Genomic DNA, 23647 nt, shown 5'->3' with positions numbered 1-23647 from the left:
TGTTGGAAGTAGTGCACGCTCACAACACCAGTTTCAGCTAATAATTGCCTTGGGGGTCAGCTTCTGTAAATTCACTTGCCTGATACTTTAAGAGTTTAAATCCGTTGGGAAGGCGGTCTCAGATTCCCTCTTTCCATATCTCCTTGCTTGCTAAAGTTTCCTCCTGAGCATCACTGTTTTTTGCAAATGAATTTTAACCCTTTTTTTTTCCAAGTTACTGTGAGTGGTTAGCTTACTTCTTTCTGCTTTTTTTTTTCCGCCAGTCCTTGCTTCAAAACTATGCTGATGGAAGGACATACAAGAGAAATACTTTCAAAGATAAAGGGTAAAGCAAAATTCTTAAAAACTGGGCAAACAGAGAGGTTACATTCCCATATGGATGTATATCTTTGGGTGCTTGAAATGAATACTTTTCTTTGAGATTAGTGGGACAAGTTGTTTTGGAGAGAGAAAGGACTGATCGCGTAATCAGCTGGCAGGAGCAGAACTTCTTAATTGTAAATTTAGAGGAGGAAGAGCTTTTCATTATTTTTCCTTCCCTTATTCAACTTGTAAGCAATGATTGACACATGTTCTGAAACTTGTAGGTTACCTACAGAAAAGAAGGCAGTTTTCTCCTATTCCTTACAATGAATGAAGAAAACATGAAATAGATATATACACACACTGCATCACTTTCAAAAGATCTCAGATGAGATATGTAAGTGAAGAGATCCTTCCCCCCAGTTTTCACTAGGCATTGCATTTCAAGTGGTGTTGATGTAACAGCATATTTGTCAGACAAGGGGTTAAGCTGAAGCTTTCGAGGTGTTAAAACAAAGCTGCTGCACTTGGAACTGGCAATAAGGCTGTACCACTGAAGGCTGTAGTAGTTCACATTGTCTAAAGGTTGGTACTCCCTGACAAACTAATTTAACACATGCAAATATTTTAATGGATTACCTCCTCAAGATGTAGTCTCTTGTGACAATGTCATATTTGTCGCCGTCCACTTGCCACAGTCTTACAGGCTTTATCTTTGCTGAGCTCTTGGCCTCAGGTTTTTGACTTTATTGCTTCTGCATTTGGCTGTGTTTGTTGTGTGGCTCGTTACAATGAGATGCTCCAGAATTGTTTCCCCATCAGATGGAAAATATGTCGTCTTTGGGAAGGAATCACAGGGAATGTATTAAATTGCCATCAGCACTAGCTGATCTCTTTGCCGTAACAATCTCTGAAGAGTGATACATAGCCGAAGTTAAATGTGAGCTCACTGTTACCCTTAGGCACCTTGATACCTAGCCCAAACATTTTTCTATGTGGATGGAAGAGATGTTTGAATATATTCCCCTGTAGAGCCCTGATTAACTGTCCGGGACGCAAAATGGGGGTCTAGCGTGTTTAAAAGGCTTTTTCTCACCTTGTTATTTTGTTCTTCCTCCAAACATTTTAAAAAATGGACACTCCCCCATCCCCAAAATTGCTAAGTTGCATTTTTCCCTTTGAGGGGGACATTTTAATGAGATGTGTGAGAACTGTATTTTGGAAGGTTTTGTTTTTTTAAAGTAAAAAACGTTGTGTGTTGATATTTACTACTGAACTGTTCTGCTTTATTTTCCTTCTTAAGACACCCTAAAATACTAGACACACAGATTAGTTTCAGCCTAAGTCCATTCCATTCAATGCCATGAGAGTTCCGTAGTTGCAAAATTTGGTGAGCAGAGATGTTGTGGGTCTCATATGAAGAGGAATGCCATTAAAAGTAACTAAATATAGTCAACATTTCTGAATTTGGCAAATTCACTCTTCCCATTCCCAACTAAATTACTTCTGAAGACATTTGGTGAAAATATGGAAGTTGACAGCTAGGACAGTCAGAATTCTCCCTGAGTGTGCACTGCTGAAGTAACGGGGAAGGAACTGGTGAAAATAATAGAAACGAGACTGAAAAGTAATTTTGAGCAGCCTCTAAAATATCAACAACCCAGACTGCTGTCTTGACTTCATGATAGACTTGCGGGACAATTAGCTTTGCAGGCTCTTTTGTATGACAAGAACTACAGCTGTGACAATTTGCAGGTGGAGAACTTTTCGGGAGTTTCTCTTCACTCTTCTGCGGTGTTGTGGCTGTATAAGCATATAGGTATTAAGCACTTTTTTCCCCCCTTTTTTTTTACTTCCAGATGTAAATATCGTAATGGAAACCAGCAGGGAGTTCTGAGCAAGTAGGGCTGAACGCTCATGCTAGGATAGTAGTAACTAGATTGTTTCAGCGTCAGAGTTGCAGAGTTGAAATCTTAATGTAAAAATGTATGGAAAATGAAGGTTATAATGGCAATACTATCTTAGTCTCATTAAACATGATACAATCCTGCTCATATTTGATTTTCTGGCTATGTCGTGTAGTATTTGAGAATGTAAGGGTCACTGGAAATAAGCTGAGGTTTTAAAACATAGCTTTTGTACATTTTAGGTTACACGATTTTTTAACTGAACCAGGCATCTGGATGGTGGGAGAAGAGGCCAAATATTCCATTCAGCTTATGGAAACTGGAAGGGGGGCAATAGGGAGGTAAGGGACTTCATTGGAATTTGACATTGCAACTCATCGTCCAATTTTGCAAGGTACTGAGCTCTCAGACTTCAGTCTGACAGAGCACTCAAGTGCGTGCTTTACTGTTGGCAGGTGAACACTAATAGTCAAAACAGAGTCTCAGGTAGGAAGCAAAGCCTTTAGTTGTCATTCAGTCCTAGAATTTTACTTCTCTCTAAAACTTTTTTATCTCTTGTTTTGTGCAGATCTTTAAGCTGTGTTTTTTCAAAATAATTGCTTTTATTTTTCATCTGTTCTTATCCTGTAGCAATAATACATAGCAATGGAAGTGTATGCACAGGCTCTTTGGTTGAGTTTCAGCTTTTCCTAGATGTGTACAGACTGGCTATTTCAAGTTACACGTCTGTTCTGCTCTGGTTGTCAGCAAGGAGTTATTAAATCCCTGGGAGAGTTAAGAGTGTTTCTGAAGGATTTGATGAGCTTCCAGTGGTTGACGATTGCCACATTGTCGTACTGGAACCAGATGTCGGGTACCACATGTTCATGTTTTGGGAGCTAAGTAGGTTAGGTACTGTGCCTCTGGCCTGCAAATACAAACACCAGTTTCCCACTCTAAAGCTCTTATCCCTGGGTCATCGTCCTCACAATGCTGGCTATGGGAACAGCTTGCATCAGCCTCCCAAGTTGTGAAACCAGAACTGTCTTTTCTGGATCTTCCTCCTTGCTCTCTTGTGTATCCTCTCAAAGCAAAGACTTTCTGATTTACGGTATTTCTCCATGAGGACTCTTTGACAACGTAAGGTCGGAAAGAGCTTTTTGAGCATCCCACTTAGTGAGGGTGCACATGAGTGCTCAGTCCCAGGCAGAAACTCCCTGCGGCTGCTGAGAACCTGCTAGGACTTGGGGTAGATCTTGCTTTTCTTTTTTCTCCGCTGTTCCATGCATTCAGACCTTTTCAGGTTGGGCTTGTCTTTTATCCATCTCTAGTTGTCCTTGTTCTGTGTATCTTCACTTATCCTCCATGCCGAACATTAAAAAGGAAGATAATGTGTCTTTTTCTTGCTTTCATCACCTGAAGTTCATACCAAAATCAAAGATGCTTTACTGTAGCTGCAGCCTATTATTTGGATTGGCCAAGTCAAATGTTAATGAGTCTTTTTTTTCTCATAAAAGATTTGTCTTGTAAATGGACAAATGGAGTTCAGCAAAGTACAGAGTATGATACAGACTTCGCTAACAAATGAATTTTTTTTTATAGTGTGATTACAATTACTTTTGCACTGCCTCAGAGTCATGCTTCTCCAAAGGACTGGCTTCCTGGATTTGATTTTCAGTGATGGGACTGTACCTCCACTGACCATCTATAACTGGTTTTGCAAGAGGAGGACTAATACAATTTTTCCATTGCTGTTTTCAGGTTTTATCTGCTTTATCCCTTTGTTTTCTGTCACTGTTGTAATATGGCAAGATAATTTTGAGCACTGTCTTTTTCCTTTTTCTCTAAAGGGTAATTTCAGTTGAGTTGCACCCTACTGAGAGTAATGTGGTGAGAAACCAGTTGGCAGTGCTCTGTTCAGTTTTCATTTGCCTCTCTCTCTAAAAATCTAAAAATATTCCTCGTACAGGAAATGTTTTTCATTCTGTTATGTCTTTTGCTTCCCGTAGGAGGTATTTCTTTTAATTTATTGAATAAACCTTTCTGAATTGTATTCCCATAAGAGCTTAGGCACAATAGAGTCTTTGGGCAAACTGTCCAAGAGATCTCACCATCTTCTGTTTTTAGAAGATATGCAGTTGTTTCTTTATACAGTGCCATCAAGCTCTGTGACAAGCTGACACTTATGTGAAATGGGAGAATTTGAAGCTAAAGCACGCGGATTAACACATCTGCTATAACTTCTCAAATGTTGTTGTTTTCATCGTACGTATCATATTTATCCTCTTAAATCATAAAGAAATCCCTCTTCTCTTTTCTCTGCTCTTGATTTTAAAAGGATTCTGGGCAATATTTTGATCTCAATCTCATTACCACAATTTCTTTTGTAAGTGTATGTGTATATAGGAAGGCTAAATCCTTGTAACATCCTGGTTGGAAGTCAACTATGTTTAGCTGTTAATTTAATGTGGATGACAGGGCAGGCTGTTACTTGAAAGGGGCGGTGGGGAAAGAGAGACTGGGATAGATTACATTTTCATGCTCCAAAATAAGACCCTATCTACTCTATCCTAAATTAGAACAATATGGTTGAGTTTTCTTGTGGCTATTTCATAACATTCCTGCTGACAAAATATGGTGTGCCTTTTGCTCATTGCTTCACTACTGTTTCTCAAGCATGTGTTCGTGTCTCTCTCTCTAGTGACAGCTCTTGTAGCAGCACGCCATGGGGACACGTCTCATACGTCTTCAGAAGGGGACAGTGTGTTTACAAACTATACAAAGTGGCCTGTGTTAGAGAGCGGGTACCAAACCGTAGCCAGCTGGGAGAATTAGGCAGCCATATTACTTAGATAAACAATCAGAAGTTTTACTTTTTTCCCAGGGATAATGCGCCTTAATTCTGTATTCACTAAAGGCATGTGATATAATTAGCAGTCAACCTATGTGGAGGGTTTTAAAGCAACTTTTTAGTAGAATATTTAGTAAGATTTATATTAGTACATTTGCATATTTGAAAAATCTCTGGTTCACTGTCCAAAATGCTTCTTGCCCCTTTTCTCTGCTTGAGGTCTGAGCAAACACCGTGCTTTGTCAAGGGTCGGAGAAAGGCCTTTCTGTTTCATAAACCTCTCCTCAACAGAGGCAGGGTGAATGTAACAGCTGAGCATACTTTCTTTCTTGAACTATGTAACAGAGCTTCCCGCCTTTTTTCTAGCCCAAATGCAGCTAAATTACACCGTCTGACATGGATCGGAGGAAAACCAGATAGATACGTTAGTGAGTGGGGGAAGGCACGTAATGTGGAGAACAAAATGACTGCTTACTGTGTTGTATAGGCAGAAAGGTAACTGGCAGGCCAAGGGAAGTGGCTCGGCCCTTGTGAGTCCACGTCTTGGGCAAAGAAGGTGCTGACATGCTGGAGCAAGTGGAATGGAGGGCCATCAAGGCAGTTAGGGGATGAGAGTGCTTAATGTGCAAGGAAAGGCTGAGATTTGTTTCAGCCTGGAGAAGAATAAGGGGGGATATAATTCCACTTTCACTACCTGGGTGGGTGCTAAGGAGAAGATGGAGATGGGTGTTCCCAGAGTTGCATGATAGTTGCAAGTTGCAACAAAAGGAATTTTCACTAGATCTAAGGGAAAAAAACATTCACAGCAGGAGTGGTTAAGTATTGAAATGCGTTGCCCAAAGAGGCTCTGGAATGTCTGTCCTTGGAAATTTCCAACCCTTGACAGGACAAGGCCCCAAGGAACCTGGTTAAACTTTGAAGCTGACCCTGCTTTGAGCAGGAGATTGGACCAGACAACCTTCAGAGGTCACTTCTGACCTATTTTTTACTGTGATTCTGTGACTCTGAGTATCATTTCTTTCCACAGTAGAATGAAAACTGCTCTTCCCTTGTGCTACAGCATTCCTTCAACCAAACAGAAGTTGATAGGTTACTGCAGAAAGTATGATGCTCTCCAGTGTCAACATCTGAAGCATGCTTACACGAAGAGTGATTTCTTTCACTGCATCATTCTCCAAAGTTGTTGCTGCGCTAATACTCTGTGAGGCATACCCTACCGTTACATTGCAGCTACGCTGCTGGTGCCTCACAGATGCAGTGAAAGGCAGAGTGGTATTTTTTAAAGATGTCAGTAAAATTTCAAAAAAGCCTCAACCAAACCCTTTTCAAATACAAATGTTTTGCAGAGACAGCTTGACAGTACTCTTGCAGAAGTTCAGCAGGGATTTGGCATGATCTTGACTGGCAGGGAAGTTTCAGTAACCACTTGCCGGGTAGGTTTCCTGCCAGCTCATTTAACCAAGCCTGCCTGCATATTCTAGCACGAGGGAGCCCAGGGCTTTTAAGGTATCTACCTTCAGGACAACATGCCACCAGAACAGGCCTGCTCTGAAGTTGAGCTCTGTCTGCTTTTGTGGGTTATTTCACTTTAGATTTAAAAATATTGAACATTTGGTAAAACATCATTATCTTTTCATCCCCCATTTCGTGATAGTTCAGTGTGCTCATTACAGGCCATATGATGTGCTGCCTAAAACACTTCAATTAAATGCCTGTAGTAAAATGATGATACAGAAGCGTTCCTGTCAATTTAGCTTTTCTCACTTCCATTTCTGTCATCTTCCTGAGTGTATCATAAAAGTAAAAATAATCTGGGAGAGAAACAGAAGAAGGAAAAAAATTGAAGAGGTATGCGAGAAGGAAAGGAAATCTCCTGCTGAGCTTTGAGCTGGGAATTACATCAGATACACAGAAAAATAGGTGTGGCAGTAGGACAGTTCAGGCTTTGCCTGTATTGTCTTATAAAGCCACAGTTTAACCTGATATTGACCTTACAACTTATGAGCTTAACGGTACAGTTATGTAACTGGGATCAGTCAAAGCTAAACTAAACTGGAATAGGCAGGTGGGGCCACACGGCCCAGAAAAAGCTGGTACCAAATTGGCTTGCTGAACTAAATGCTTCCATGCTGTTATTTAAAAGGAGCAGAGGGCATAATCTGCTGCCATTTACAATGCAGCGGTGGGCTTTTTTGAGCTTCTGGAGTATGTTGGCCAGCATCTGATCTCCTATCTCTTCTCCTTCCTCTTGAGAAACAATTTTGGCAAGCCTGCATTTAGGTGGCAGAGGTTTTGTCAAGCAGGTGTGGCCTCCAGCATCGAGTACAAAATTGGGCTGCCAGAAGGATCTTGCCCACAGTAGAATGAAGCCTTGATGGCTTGGGGTCATAACCTTTTGCAGTCTCAAGAAGTACTTTTTTCCTTGAATGATGGACAAGAAAATAAAAAGAGAAGAAAGGTGACCGTAGATTACAGCTGCATGGTTCAAATAAAAGGAGATAAAGACGGGGAGAAGACCAAAACAGCATAAGAAATTAATGTTGAAGTAAAACATCATTAGGGCTGGAAAACAGGATTGCTGCTGAAGCGCAACCACCGCTGGGAACAGGAGAGCTTTGACTCGTGCTTGCACATCCCTGCCCTGTCTCACTCACATTGTGACGTCCTGTTTCCTCCCAGGAGCGCTGTGCCCGAGGTGCTGTCCTGGGGCTGCTCTGCGTTTCGGACTGTGCCTGCTGTGCCACCTGGCCCTCAGAGGAGCTCCCACCTCTGGTGCAGTTTGGTAAGATGAAAGGTCGGTGTTGGACCAGTGGTGCGTGGTCCTTACTGGATGCCGTGGTGCGTTGCAGTCCTTGAATAGTTCTCACCGTTATCTCTAGTGATGAGAATTTCTGAAGCCTCTGACTTACTTGGGAAGACGAACCTTGAGTTCCTATATCATTGAGATAGTTTTTGAAATCTTACTCTAGAGCTTTTATATCCTTGCTTTTTGTTATAGTAATTAGAACCTCCTTCCTTTCTTCTTCCTTCCCAGAGGAAGTTTTCTGTAATGACGAGGTCTTCCACACAGCTGAATACCATTTTTAGCAGTAAAGGGGTCTTAAGTCTTGTCCACATGTATTCTTGACCTGTTTCTCATTTCAGTAGCACTTTCAAGTTGTCTCTGTAAATATTGTTCATGTTTTGTTTGTGCTTGCTTTATGGTGATTACTGTGTGCTTTAGCACAACTTGCTGTATTGTATTTGCCTTCTATATCATTTGTTTTTTTCAGCTTGTGACAGCATAGCTGCTTGTTTTTTTAGAAACATGTCCTGGGGCTGTATCAGTGCATTATTAAATTCCGAATGTGTGCACTTTATTTCTTTAATCCAGTAGCATCCAGTTTATACACTCTGATGGTAAATGAAATTGTGATTGCAGATCCTGTGGAGGGTGGCATCTGGCATAAGTGCCAGAATTAAAAAGAAAAGATCTGCTGTTCTTTGGCAACTCCTCCTGTCCCTCTGATAGCTGGCTTGGGGAGCTATGCTGCAGAGCTGTATTTTTCAAACAGAGCTTCCTCTCTGGGAGTCTTTTAGGAACAAAGCTCCTTGATGTTTAGATGCTGGATTCGAGGGCTTGGATGCCTGGGAATCTCTCTGAGAAGCTGGCTGGAAGCTGGATATTGTCTTGCTTTCTATGGAGGAAATCCTTCCTGTATCCCCAAGGCTGCTGAAGGCTGCAGCCCCAGCAGTGCCAGTGAGGTGCCACTGCAGGAGGAGTGGGTAGAGATAAAGGGGCTGATACTGCATGATCCATATTGCCTGTGCTCCATAAATGGCAGCTTTTACATCATGTGTTCTGAATCCAGATGACTGGAGTAGGGAACAGAGTGCACACTCATTGCTTGGCAGGTTGAAGAGTTGTTGCACCCTGGAAATAGAGCCGTGGGAACAGAGATGTGGTATGGCCATACTACAGTTGAGGTGGCTACACAGTCTCTTATGGTCTCAGGTGGCAGGACACCTTTCCTAAGTGCTTTGAGCTCACGGAGACCCTTCTTCTGGACCAAGTCCGGCTACTTGGACTTAGCATGCAGCGTGAGATTTAGCCATATACCTTTTCTGGAGCTGAAGATAGCAGGCTTAAGATGTCACTTGAATTACAGTTGAAAAGAATGAGATTCCTGCAGTGAATTATTTATTTCTGGCTTCTTGACAGTTTTTTGAAATACAGTCCTTTGGTTGAGATGAAGGCATTTAATAACGATACTGTTGTGCTAGAGGGTGACTGGCCCCTTAATTAAAATAGGACCAAAGCATTTGTAGGAAAGCAGGAGCTCTTCTTGTGCTGGATCTAACTCAGAGTGGCGCAGCCTTTGCAAACAGAGAGACTGAGAAGCCCTGCTGGGGAGAGCAGGAAAGATTTGGGGAGGAAGGACTGGGATGGCTGACACAGTTGTACCAGGGATTGAACAGAGACTGTTCTATGATATTTAGTGGCCTCAGCAAACAAATGTTTTGCCCTTGCAAAGTTTTAGGGAGTCTTAAGCCATGGGAGTAGTAAGTTGGTAATACAGATATTTAGGGGCAATGTCTTCAAGAATGAGGGGAGCAGTGAAGTTCCCAGTGCACAAAATTGGGTAACAGAGACCCGACGTGGTAGAATGAACATAGGCAGTAGCTGACGATGATGGAGGGGATGGGACTAGTTAGAAAAAGGATGTGTTTAGTGTTCAATGTAATAGCAGGCTGAGATGCAATGGAAGTCTACACAGAGAAGGGAGACATGATCAAAGCCAAATAGTCTTTGCAGAGCATTCTGGATGAATATAAGTAGAGCAGCATTGCATTGGAAAGGCGAGAAAAGCCACAGCCATTGAGAAGATAGATGTCTGCATAGGATTTCTGACTGGGTTTTGTATTGAAAAGGCTGTGTGTTGATAATTTGTGTATAACTTCTTTTACCTCCTGGCTGGAGGTAGGTGATAGGAGGAATACTGCATATACAGACCTTTGTTGTCTTCCTCCCTCCCTTTCCACAGGCATTAGATTTTCCCCACATCTTGGAGAGTATGTCTAGATGCACAGTGGAGCATGGTGTAAAGATACCTGGTCTAAGCTGGGAAGCCAGTGTGGTGCAGGGCTGCTGCATTGGGTCTGCTTGGGTCCCAAAGTAGTGCAGCCGTGGTCCTGCAGTGACTAAGAAATCTTATAAAACCTAATGATGTCTTGAGGAGAGGGTGCCAAGTACTGGGAAACCATAGTAATAATAAATGAAAAGTAAATGGATTTAAGTATCAGTCTGCTTTTATCTCTACAGTATCTAAGTTTGTTTCATTAGCACATGCTAAACCTTACTGGGGTATTGGATCATGCTTGTGCTGTGAAAGGAGTTTGACATGTTTATGAGTGAGATTAGCTGGAAATGAAGCATAAAACCAAGTTCAGCTATTGCTCCCATGGTGATACCTTCAGCTGGCAAACACAGAGGCATCATCGTCAGAAAGGGAGGAAGTTATGTGTATGGTTTTAAGTACACACATTTAAACTCTAAGCAGACACATCTTTTTTATTTTTTAAAATCAGCAAAAGGAAAGTCTTGGTGAACAGTACAGATCAGCTATGTAATTCCTTTCATTTGAAAGTTATTTATTTTATTCCAAGGACCTTTTGCAACGTTTTCTTTGCATATTAAATGTCTTAATGGAAAGCTGGCATCTTGCTGTGAATTATTAACACTTACCTAACAGGTGTTTACATATGTTTGCCTTGAAATTTAGCTCTGTAATACTATCTGAAAACACTGAGTTTTCGAGCCAGTGCTTTAATAAAGGTGCAGATGAGGTAGGAGAAAGTGGTTGCCAGTTGTTTATACATAACAGTTGTGCTGAGCCTCCTGCAGTCTTGCTAACCATGCACATCTGAGTTTCTTACCTGTTTGTTATGACCATTTAACTACTTCTCAACTGTTACTCTGTCAGCAGCACTAATTGTAAGCCTTGTCTCTAAATACCTTCTTTATTATTTCTGTCTGAGAAGGCCAAACCAACCTTCAACCACACTCAGTACTCTGGAGGAGCTTCACTGCCTGGAGCTCCGTTCCTGCCCATACCCAGTACTGGACCACAGCAGCATGTGGGGCACAGCTTTTGTCTTATTCAGCACGTCAGCCCCCGATAAGCAGAAGTGCACCCTGAAGCACGGTGCTGTGTTTCATTTGGCCAGGTCTTTCCATGGTCTCTGTTCAATACCTTTTTGGAGACAGACTGTCAAGCTTCCGCCTTGTATAGTGGTTAATAACATCTCACAAGGAAGTTGTTGGATATTATAGCCAAGGTTGCATGGTACAGTTCCTGGTCCTGATCCTCGTGCCCCCCAGAACTGTATTATCCTCCCCAAACCAGGGGTTAACTTCTGGGAGAACTTGCTTTGATGGGAGACAAACTTACTTGAGTGAAAATTGTTTTTTCAGTGGCCACTTTTTAGTACTGGAAAAAAAAAGGAAAGAAAAAAGCATAGCAAAACCACCAGAAGCTGAAGACTCATTCTCCATTTAAGAGGCCACATCTCTTACTTGGACATGCAAGTTCAGGAACGTGACTTTAATTATTGGCGACCTTGTCACTTGAGGAGATTAATTAATTTGTATCTTTTGCCCTGGAAGATGGGTATTTCTGTGACTTGGTTAGATCTTTGTGTGAGAAGTTGCGAGTGGAACAGGCAACAGTTCAATATTTCAGCTTTGTTAGGGCACAGGTGGCTTTCACAGAAGTGAAAGTTAGCCCTGGTAGTTAGCCATTACCAAGAGGGATCTAATGATTTACCTTTACCTGAACAAACATCTCATAAAAGGACAGTACAAAGGACCAAGTGGCAGATGCAGTGAAGCCTGCCTTGACAGCTCTAAATTTGTTGTGTTGGAGGTAAATACACAGAAATCTTCCCTGAGCAGCAGTTGCAACTCATGGGGCAGTTCTGTACGCCCAGGCTTAGCCACCACACAGGGTTGCTCTGCAATATGGGTGGCACTGGTGAGGCGGCTGTACCTGCCTGGGGTACACATCCCCCTGTCCTGCGGGATGCCCTGTGACCCACGGGCTCTCTGAAGTGCCCACATGCACTGCGTGTGCTGTCTCACCTATGGGGTCTGTTCAAAGCTGTCTTGAAAGTCCCTGATCGGAGGCAGGTGTGAGTTAAGGTACCCAGTAAGCTGCTCTTCCACCTTTTCCCCCTGCTCGGCTGAGTTGTAAAGGTGTGCTTTGCCTGGTGTTAAAACCACCGCCTGGGAGGAGGCGGCTGAGCTATGCTTCTAAAATAGCTTCTTTCACTGAAAGAGTAGAAGTGATGGAGTTTGGGACATCCAGGAAAATAGTAGGTTTGAAATTAGGGCAACAGGAATATGCTCTCAGCATTAAGACATGTAAAAGCACTTTTCACTCTTCTTCTCTTAAACATATGCAATCCCGTAAATAGGAAAAGAAAAATTCTACTCTTCAGTGGATATTTGACGTGCAAGATTTTAAATCTTACCCTCATCTTAAATGGCTTTTATCAAGGTGAATCTTAGAATTAACTAAAACATGTATTTCATCTTTATTGATGAGTCTCTTTGAACTACTTGAAAAAGGCATCTATGTCAGCTTTTGACTGATTTCTGATCCTGGGCTTCAAGTCTGCTCATAGACATAGTAGGAGAGAAGCGTTCACATGCAGAATTGATGAATATTTATGGTGCCTTTATCCTCCTAGAATGTGCTAGATTTCAAAGCGCTGTGCTTTGATTGTTTTGCAAAATGCAAGGCACTAGTCTGTGAGAGAAGTATTTCTAGTCAGAAAATCAGAGACTTTATCCAGTTCTGCTATTTATTTTTTTCTTAAAACTAGAGAGGTTGGTATGGCCAACGAACACGAAGCTTTATCAAGCATCACACTGATTTTAATTGGCACGGTTTCTTTATCAGTGGTGGTCTTGCTTAAAACATGTCTTAACATCTTATGGAATCAATTAAATATGACTTTGCAAATGGTATGGTGTTTCAACAGATGTGTAAACACCATGCTCTTCCTAACAGGAAAAGGTCACAAATAAGTCAGCTTTAAAATTAGGGTTGGTCATGTAATGCTCACGAAGGAAATACGGTCTTTCATACTGAAATAATAGAGGGTATCCTGGTGTCTGTTTTGGGACTGAAGCAATGTAATTTTTTTGTCAGGGAATCACAACACATGGTCCTTTCTTAATACATGTGTTTATTTTAATAAAACGAAAACTAATATTCCATCAAAAAATCTTATAGTATGATGCTGTCCGTCAGGACTCTGTTGTGGTCTCCGCTTGACGGTATTTATTTCTGTCTATGATTGGAGTTTGTTTTTTCAGTTAATTTGCCTTCCCGTAGTAGGGAGGACTGTATTTATTAGATCTTACCATGCCTAATCTAACACGAACACCTGCTGGGAAGCTGTAATACAATGTCAACTGCGCCAGCAAGATAAGGACCCGATTTGTTTTCACTTGACACTGTTTCATATTTACCGTATTTCTTTAAAAAACATTTTGGAAATTTTGGTTTGCTGTGAATATTTGTTTAAGCTGTCCCATCAATCACTGCTATATTTTACTTCCAAAGGCAATGCCGTGTCTGACTCCACTATGTCCCTGCATAAGTCTCTTGATGATCTTTTGTGTGAGATTCGATCTGCCTCCTTCCAGACTTTCTACATCTACAGGCGTGTTTAATTTCGAGACTTCTTTCACTTCATTATTTTTCTTTGCTCTTTAGATGACTCAGTACTTCGTGGCTTAGATCTTCACAGAGAGACTCGTTCGTATTGCGAGAGGAGTAGGCAATGTTCATTTAGAAAGTGTGTGGCTCTTATGACTTAACCCAATATACTGAATGGGAAAGAAATTACAAATGTGTATGATTATCAGCACATCTGTTACGCTGTATGCAACTGGTGAACTAACACATGAATACATTTATAAGATAGCATTCGTGACATAATATTTTAGTCATTTTTGTATGGTGTGTGGCATTTCTTCACTTAGATGCCTTACCACGCTTCGGAAGCAGGCAGTTGACATGTCATTCATGTTAGAAGTAGCATTCAGCAGCACATGAATTATTTTGTCTTTATATATACAAGCAATATTATATTCTGTCCTCCTCTGCTCCCAGCAGAAGGATAAAAAAGAGATAAAATTGATACAAAAAGTGTACATTTTATGTATATCCAGAATGAATAGGTGAACTGAGGTTTTATTGGGCAACACAAATTTATGAGAAGATTTTATTTGTAAGTGCTGGGCATTTATATTGATGCTACGTAATTGAATTTATGTGGATGTATGTTTTTAAGCGTCCCTTGAATTGAAGGCCATCACTCATTTTGATGTTTCCATATAAACATAATTTCATCTCTGTATGCTGCCATCAGAAACAAATATGCAGCTGAAAAGATAAGGTTTAAAAGAACTACCCCTGTATAACATTGCAAATATATTCCTTGCACATATGTATGTTCTTGTATAGTTTCGTGCATGAATAATCTGTGTACATTTGAAATAAAGGACAAAATGTTTCCCACATTTGGCTTTGGCAGGCCAAATAGTATGTGTGAAAACTGGACAAAAATAAAAATTCATTATTGGCCTCACATCTGAGGAAGCTCTAGAGCATAATATTTTCCTCCAAAGTCTTCTTTAAGCTTGTGTTTAGTAAATTAGCTTCAGATCTTCCTATCCAGTGCCATTCTAGCATAGGAAGAGGAGCTTTGGCTTGCCAAGTACTGACCAGCCAGCTGAGACGTGTGCGTGGTGTGTCTCAATGTGTAAGGGCCACTTTTGGATGTGCTGAGGAGCCGATCCCCATCTGATGAGGTAAAGAAGCCATGTGAATAGGTTGAATCTTGCTTCCTTTGTACGTAACTCTTGTCCCTTCATGTAGAAGCAACGAGGCAAGGGAGTGGGAGAAGCCGGTCTGGTGCAAGCCCAGGTCCTGCCCCTGGGTAGGGTCAAGAATCAGCTGGACCCAAGGGTGCAGATGAGCTCCTGAATCGGTCGCTGGAGGAGTACTCCACAGAGCTGATTTAGCTGAAGATTTAGATTGGCTATCTCTTAAATCCTTAGGGCTTTTCTATTTATTAGGAAGAAAGCACCATGTAACTGGTTTTATTATGTGACTTTCACAAGTACTTTTCATTTTTGCATGTGACTGTGTATCCACTGCTTGTTCCAGCAAAAACAGTCATATTTTCAGAGTTATAGAAAAAATTGCATAGAGCATCATGCTGTAGAAATTCTTTGTGACTATATAATTAATGACTACTTCCCACTTGAGTTTAGCATCAAAGTGATACAAGCAATTTTATAATCAAAAGCTTTCAGTTCTGAATGCTTACATTTGCAAGATTTGTGTTCTTGTTAGGTGGCCTCTCGTACAGGATTGCATGTATCAACTGTCAAAATGCTGAGGCTGAAGGAGGAGGAGGATGGTTTTTGTTTTTTTTAAGCTGGTCCATCCAGGTCAGAATTCTGGGAATGCTCAAAAAATAACAGTTTGTTACATTTCTGTACATATGTGGAAATGTGGAGTTGTTGCAGTCGCTTTTTTGTTGTTGTTTTGTTTGGCTTGGTAAATGGTGAGCTGCAAATGAAATGATTAAAATTCCACCCACTTCAGCACAATATGTATAAATATGGGCCTTCAGAAGGCCAGGGCTCTTTTAGTTTTAATCTGAAAAATTTTCAGTCTCTCTTCAATGTCTTCTGTATCTTGTTTCCACTCTGCTTCAGATGATTGGGCTCTGCTCCATTAAGATGATTCAAAATGCTTCCGTGGCTAATGATAGTGATAGGTGAAGTGTCCTCCCCCATTTCCCATCCTCATGTTCCCTTGAGGTCCCCAGTTGGCTTTCAGAGCTCAGTTGAATCAGGGATCACTTTCTTTGTGAGAATGCATTCACCCATGACTCTTAAAAATGGGTTTAATTTCTTTAGGATAATATAACTCTGGGCTGCGAACAGCCCTCAGGAGTAAGGAACAGACTCACAGAGAAGATGTAGCTAATTTGAGGTGATTTGGGGGCTCTCACTAAAACGCTTTTATAAAGCTTTCTTGGCCATCACGGGTCAGTAAACATCCAAACTTTGCCTCAATCACATTGCTAAAATAAATGTAGCTGCAGACATGTGCTGTGGGTATTGAGGCAAGCAAAATTCCCTTTAATGAAGCAGGAGAGAAGAATGTCACCAATGTCACCAAACCTGTAAAATTTATCTGGAAAATATAGACAAGGTGAATAGCACCTGCAATTTCATTAAGAGTAATTTACAGTAAACTAGAAAGAACTAACATATTCTGTTGTGTTTTGTCCTCAGATGCTTTTGGCATTCTCAGAGTTTGTTATTTAATCTTTTGGGGATTTTTTTCCGGGTGCTAAGAATGTCATATGCTGTCTGTAGCTGAGTTATAACCCCTTGTCTGCTTCTGGTCTGGGTCTTCAGTTATATTTTTATTAGTAGTCCTTTAAATCATGTTCGGATTTGCAGTCCAGGCTGGTTAGCTGAAGTGATTTTAATCACTGCTTTTAAACATGTATTTAATTAGTAAGCAAGGGATTTGATGTAAAACTTTTCAGATTGTATTTCATAGTTATTTTGCTTGCAAGATTGATTTGTATTGATTGATAGTTGTTTCATGTGTTGAGTGTCAATGGCAATATAATCTTTCCCTTAATTTGGTGCTTCTTTTGCTATTCAGACTGACAAACTGCATACATACTCCTTTTATAAGTGGTGAATGGTGTATGCAGCATGTGGTCATATTTTACTCGTGGTGACGTCTTCCTGGAATTCGGTTCATGAGGCAGAAAATCAGTGTTATAAAATTATTTAAATAATACTGAGTTACATATATGAGAAGCACTGAAGAGTGTCTGTTTTGCTGTTGAAACTAAGGGAATTATCAATCACTTAAACAAGGCTATATGTGCATTAAAATTATCATTTTTATTTGGATCAGGGGTGTGCGTTGAAACAACTTTGTTTATTACCTGCACTCACTGAGCTTGGGTTCAGATCCTGGAGCAGCCTTGGAGCATGTGAACAGAATCGCTTTTACATGAAATTAGACTGCAAAATGCACTAGTGTGTGTTCAGCCTACCTCAGGTACATTGGACATTTGAAAAAGCAAGGCGTGCTTTGTGTCTACACTAAGGGAATTATTAACTTGTTAGAAAACCTGGACAGTATCTGTAGGTAGGACACAGTAGGTGTCTGAACAACTCTTCTTAGTTTCCATTTCTATCAGATTTTAGAGCTGTATCAGCCTCCTCTGCCAAGTTTTTATAGATTTGGAGGGGGGAAAAAAATCCTTTCCCCCAATCAGTTCCTCAGCCTTTAAATGAACTAGTTCTTGAACTGGGCAGAACTGAAGAAAATGCTCTTTATTATCGGCAAAGTAGTTTGTGACTGAGCAAACCAGTTTGCTGGTTTATCACTTTGATACATCCTACAGGTCCTTAGGCAGTGCGTTCTCCAGTTCTCCTAAACTTCATCAGCAGATGAGTACTGTTTGAATTTAATACAAATTCTTTTAATACAATATGAAAACATAAGAATTATAGAAATAAGATTTTCACATTCTAAAAGTTTATTGTTTATTCTTTTGGAGAAATTTTCTGGGTGCTAAGGATGTGTCGCGGTTTAGCGGCAGCTCAGCCCCACACAGCCGCTCGCTCACTCCCCCACCGGTAGATGGGGGAGAGAATCAGAAGGGTAACGCTCGTGGGTTGGGATAAGAACAGTTTAATAATTAAAATTAAAAGAAACAACAGTAGAAATGCAATGTAAAGGAGAACAACGAGAGGCGCAAAGCCCCGGGGGAGGGGGGAAGGGAGGGGAGAGGGGGAGGGGGAACGAACCGCCGGAACAAACCGCACGCGCCGCAGCCGCTCGCCGACCCGACGCCGCGCCGCCCCCGCGCTGCCACTGCCCCCCCTCAATATATTGGCCATGGTGTCACATGGTATGGAATGAACCTGCCATTGGCCAGTCGGGGTCAGCCGCCCCCACCATGGCCCCGCCCCTCCCAGCCCCCCCCCCGGCCACGCGGCAGAGCGCGGGAAGCTGGAAAGGTAGCCGACCCCCACAGTGAGGAGAATTAACCCCTTCTCAGCCAAAACCAGCACAGGATGTCATACACTGTAGCTGAGTTATAACCACTTATCTGCTTGTCTAAATAGATCTATTTAGAAATAAAATAAGTAAAAGCCATAGTTATCCATCTTGTCAGTCACTCATACCTCGATTGTTCAGAATCCTTGGATGCAAACCATACCTGGCCCTCATTATTTCTTCTCTTTCTCATCTTCAGCTATCAAGTAGCAGTATATTTTGAGAAGGAGTAAGTATGGGTGCCATTGTGCTTATGTCTTTCCACTATAAAGATGGAATGCAAAAGATGCAAAGAAATCATGCAGCGTTTGTGTATTTTCCTCATCCTTGTGCCCTCCCTTCTTCCATCTGTTTTGCTTTTATTCCAAAATGTCATGACCGTGAGTTTCTCTTCCAGCACGTGGCTAGGAACACCCGAGGCTTAAGAACTTTCAGCAAGTGAATCACTTCTGTGCTTGTACCCAAGTCAGCTGTGAAGTAAGCAAGGAAGTGGCAGGGATGGATGGGATGAAAAATCACGCTGTGCTGCCTCCTGGGGATCAGCTGCGTGGGTGTGGGTGTCCCCTATGCTCAGAGTTGCCTGTGTCCCCTAAGGCGCTCTGACACAGCTGGCACTGGGTTGGGGAGGGCCTCGCTCTCTCCTGTATCCCAAAAATAAAGTGAAGGAGCAGTGCATCTGGGTGCTGAGAAGAAAGAGCTTGGGAATCCTTAGCCACGCCTCAAGCATTGTTTCTGTGACTATGGCTCACTGGTCTGCCCTTAGTGCATTTCTGAAACTGGTCCTCTGGGCTACCGGGGACTGCAGGGAAAAGTGAGGGGTTCTGTTTTGGGTTCATGACATAGTACTGTGCATAGCAGAGTGTGAGCCCCAGGCTGGGGCTGGCCAAGCAGGCAGTATAGACACAACTTTTGTCTAGATATCCCATGAGACCACAGCCTGTGTGCTAAGAAGGACACAAGTCAATGAACTTGTCGTTCTGCTCACCTAGCAAGAGGCTGCAGTTGTCTGTATATGCAACAACTGAAACTGAAGGAAGAATTTCCCTTGTTGCTTTTGGGCTGTCTGGGGCCATGGTAAGCACTGATACTGAAAAATAAAAGAAGGCTTTTCTTTGTTTTAAGTGATCTTTGCACAATCTGTGCTTTTGGCTGCTAAGGAAAGAGTACTTCTTTTAGTATTTCATTCTTCTAGATAATAAGTGTACTTGAACAACGTGTTAAGCAGCACAGCCCTTCTGAGTAGGGAGTACTGTCAACTCTTGGCTTATTTTCTCATGTAGTTTGGTCCCCAGTTTGGCTACAGCAGCACAATTTCACAGTATGTGCACGGAGTTTTATATCCATTTTCAACAAAGTTTTTCTTTGGCTTATTATGTGCTGTCATTCGATACTACAATTTTATTTTCTTCCCTTCCCCTCCTCCCCTGCCCCTGCTGTGGTTTTGATATCTGTCAAAGTTGCTCTATGGCTGTTTGTAGTTATTTACGTTTTTCACAACTTTTTTTCAGTATAGTTTATATTTTCTTCCAGATTGTTGCATTACACTTTCAGGTCATTAATTTCTACATTCCCCTCCCAGGGAGGTGATGGAGGATCAGACCTCGGAGGTCTCCTGGGAATTTTCTTTAGCAGAGTCCAGGGTCGTGAGTTTGAATGCATTGTTTGAAAATTCATCCAGCAAGACCTTTGGATATGCAGCGGCTGAACTCAGCTGAGCACTGCTGCTTGCAGCAGTTGTGATCAGTCTTTGTTTATTTAACCCAGGCTGTACTTTAAAGAGATTTTGGTTACAGGCATATTTGGAATCCTATATAGATCGCAGCAGCACTGGCGTCCTTATACTATCTCTAAGTATCTTTATTGCCGCTGAGCAAAAAGGGAGGCTCCATTCCTTTTCACATAGTTATATAATTAATGAGTTATTCTAATGGCTTTTAGATCTTATTATTTAGGGAGATTTTGAGTGAAGTTACACAAGGTCAACATTTCAGAAAAAAGTGAGGCTACATTTTATAGCTGAGGAAGTAAGATGCATGCATTACCAGTTCTGGTAAAATTTAAGTTTCGATAAAAACATCTGTAGTTCTTTTGATTTCAGGAGGACTCTCTCCCAAATGTGCCAGGCTAAAAACTGTTTTCCAGATTCTGCCGTTAGACAACTCCAGGACTTGCCAGCATGTGAACTTTGCCAAACTGCAGACAAGTGATTCTGATAACTCTGCGGGCGGTTTCCCTGTGGCTATTTTGATCCTTGTGACAGAAAGGAAAATGGTAAAAATCACATGTGTTTCCACTTAAATTTCTTCTGGAATGGCAGGAACAGTTATAAAAGCTAGTTCACAAATATTCATGGGGAAGGAGAAATAGAAACAATAAATAACTGGAGTAGAGGACTGGAGGTGCAGGGATAGGATAGCTTCATCCTAAACCCAGCCTCTGAAGAGACCCTGGTGTGGAAGGTGGGGCTGTCTAGCAGGAGGGAGGGAGGCAGATTTTGGATGTCTCCAGGGAGATGTATTGTAGGATGTATTGGGAATGGTCATTCTACCTTTCATACCTTTTAAAAGGTTGTTTGTTTAAAAGCTATACATAAATGGAAGAAATCTGCCAGATCTGCAGTTTGGCACTGCAGTCACTCAGGAGCTTTCCAGAGTTGGGTGCTCAGAGCAGGCTTGGTGCAAGTCGGTAGGTCTGTGGGGTGCAGGGTCTTTGGGTATAAACCCGGGATGCTTTGGGATGTCAAAGAAATAGGGTTTAGCATCTCACTTGTGATCACATTATCTCTCCAGCTTGCTGGGATGAAGAAGTCCTCGTCCCAGCTGCTCATGGACTGCTCCCACCAGTGTAGCACTGCTCCAGGCAGCCAGTAGAGCAGCTTCTGGGACCCACCTTTTGTTAAGTCTCAGTCAGCCAGGTTTGCTTCCAGTACTGCACTCTCTTAACGTGGCTATTTCTGCCCAAAAGGTGCTGGAATACTCCTGGGAGCAGCCAAGCCAGCAATCCAGGGCAGGTATTAATCTCCAGTGATGGGGAGATGACAGGGAGCCAGGGCAGGCCAGGGGCTATAACCTTTGCCATCAGCACAGCTAGCATTGCAGACTGACATACAGCCAAATACCTCAGCGTTGGGAAGGCATTTAATACCCACTGTGCTTTTATTTCTCATTATATGTACCAAATATGTTATCTTTAAGTTATGCAGCGAGAAGCTTTTGTGCTAGAGATGAAACTTATACTGCTGCAGTTCAGTTTTGCAATATCCATAAATTCTGCATGGGATACAGAATCATTCTGCAGTAGGAGTATCTGCAATATAATTGTAGGCTCCACTGCAGCCATTTGAAACATTTTGAGCAGTTATAGCAAAAAGTATTAAGAAATGCAGTATTTGGACATCACTAGAGGTTAGTCCATGCTGCTCAAGAAGCTCTACACTAGTCAGACTGTGTACCATGGAGTCAGTCATTCTGGCTCCGGCTGTGGCTAATGCTCAGAGCTGTAGAAGAAGATGAAAAATTTATAATGCAAGTGTGCGTGCCTGTGTGAATACAATTACAGAAGGAATTAATACACAGTAACTTCAAAGAGCACTCTCCAGCAAGTAGAAAATCACAGTTTAACCCATGGATTCTTTTGTCCCAAGACATTTGACCGTGTCGTCTTACAGGGCACAGTTTGTCTTTTTCAGAATATACAGTATAAACGATGCAACGCCAATTTCAGATACTCAGCTAGCCGTGACACACAGCCCTGAGAAACACTCATTATTCTTTGGCTTCCCTCTTCTTTTTACTTCTTATTTATTCAAACAGATTACATTCCCATTTGGATGGGATTAACTGTGGTTTGTCCTGTGAAAATGAGTGTACTATTTAGCTGAGAAATGCCTGTTTCATGACCTGAACCATCTTGGATAGAGCACACAAGTGTGTCAGCATTTGTATTTAAGTAGGTTTCCTGTCATATAAAGATATGAGGCATGTTTGGGGACTTCTCATGAACTTACTGCTCCTCTTCCATGGGGAGAACACAGAATTTGGGGTTTTCTTCATAGATTTTGTAGGAAACAGATGTGGTTTTTCCTCCCTCGCCATTGAGCTTCTGATTAACATTAATGAATGTATCGAGAACAGTCTAAAACAGTTGTGTGCAACATTTTGCTGTGATGGAGCAGATGAGAGCATCCTGTGGAGTGACTTGCATGCGCGTGTGTGTCTGCAGTGCACCCCTATCCCATGCCACTGCTTACACAGCCCAATGAAACAGTATCACAGAATGGTTGGGGTTGGAAGGGACCTCTGGATATCATCTTGTCCAACCCATCTGCTTGAGCAGGGACACCTAGAGCAGGGGGCACCGGACTGTGTCCAGGTAGGTTTTGAATATTTCCGGAGAAGGAGACTCCACAGTCTTTTTGGGCGGCCTGTGCCACTGCTCTGGCACCCTCACAGGAAAGAAAGTTTTTCTCATATTTAAGTGGAACTTCCTGAGTTCCAACTTGTGCCCATTGCCCCTTGTCCTGTTGTTGGGCACCACTGAAAAGAGTTTGGCCCCATCCTTTTGACAGCCACCCTTTAGATATTTATAAGCGTTGAGAAGATCCCCCCTCAATCTTCCCTTCTCCAGGCTAAACAAATGCAGGTCTCTCAGCCTTTCCTCATAAGAGAGATGCTCCAGTCTCCTTATCATCTTCATTTCTCTCCGCTGGACTCTCTCCAGTGGTTCCCTGTCTTTCTTAAACTGGGGGGCCCAAAACTGGACACAGTACTCCAGATGCAGCCTCACCAGGGCAGAGTAGAGGGGGGGATAACCTCCCTCGACCTGCTGGCCACACTCCTTTTCATGCAGCCCAGGATACCGTTGGCCTTCTTGGCCACAAGGGCACATTGCTGGCTCAGGGTCAGCCAGCTGCCCACCAGCACTCCCAGGTCCTTCTCAGCAGAGCTGCTTTCCAGTAGTTCAGCCCCCAGCCTGTACTGGTGCATGGGGTTGCTCCTCCCCAGCGGCGGGACCTTGCACTTGCTCTCGTTGAATTTCATGAGGTTCCCCTCGGCCCAGCTCTCCAGCCTGTCCAGGTCTCGCTGGATGGCAGCACAGCCTTCTGGTGTATCAGCCACTCCTCCCAGCTTGGTGTCATCAGCGAACTTGCTGAGGGTACACTCTGTCCCTTCGTCATTGATGAATATGTTGAACAGGACTGGACCCAGCACAGAGCCCTGGGGAACACCACTAGTGAAAGGCCCCTAAACAGACTCTGCTGCATTGATCACAACTCTCTGAGTTCTGTTGTTGAGCCAGTTCTCAATCCACCTCCCTGTCCACTCATCTAACCCACACTTCCTTAGCTTGCCTGTGAGGATGTTATGGGAGACAGTGTAAAAAGCCTTGCTGAAGTCGAGGTAAACAACATCCATTGCTCTCCCTTCATCTACCTAGCCAGTCAC

At 42.3% G+C, this 23647-nt stretch overlaps 1 protein-coding gene across 3 annotated transcripts in view; it reads left to right on the top strand.

The window, feature by feature from the left end:
* The window catches only part of ARHGAP6 (Rho GTPase activating protein 6), a 342719-nt gene that overhangs the window by 5778 nt on the left and 313294 nt on the right, over positions 1-23647 (top strand). Inside the window, exon 1 of one of the 3 annotated variants that reach the window (XM_075095459.1) lies at positions 19178-19277. The exons of the other annotated variants lie outside the window; for them this stretch is intronic. The gene's annotated coding sequence lies outside the window, so the exon portion shown is untranslated. Of the gene's footprint in view, positions 1-19177; positions 19278-23647 lie in introns of those variants that run through there. 3 annotated transcript variants of the gene reach the window in all.

Source organism: Phalacrocorax aristotelis, chromosome 1 (genome assembly GCF_949628215.1).
Source record: "Phalacrocorax aristotelis chromosome 1, bGulAri2.1, whole genome shotgun sequence".
Classification (NCBI taxonomy): Eukaryota; Metazoa; Chordata; class Aves; order Suliformes; family Phalacrocoracidae; genus Phalacrocorax; species Phalacrocorax aristotelis.
The sequence above is the reverse complement of the archived record's forward strand: the minus strand, read 5'-3'. Positions and strand labels throughout refer to the sequence as shown.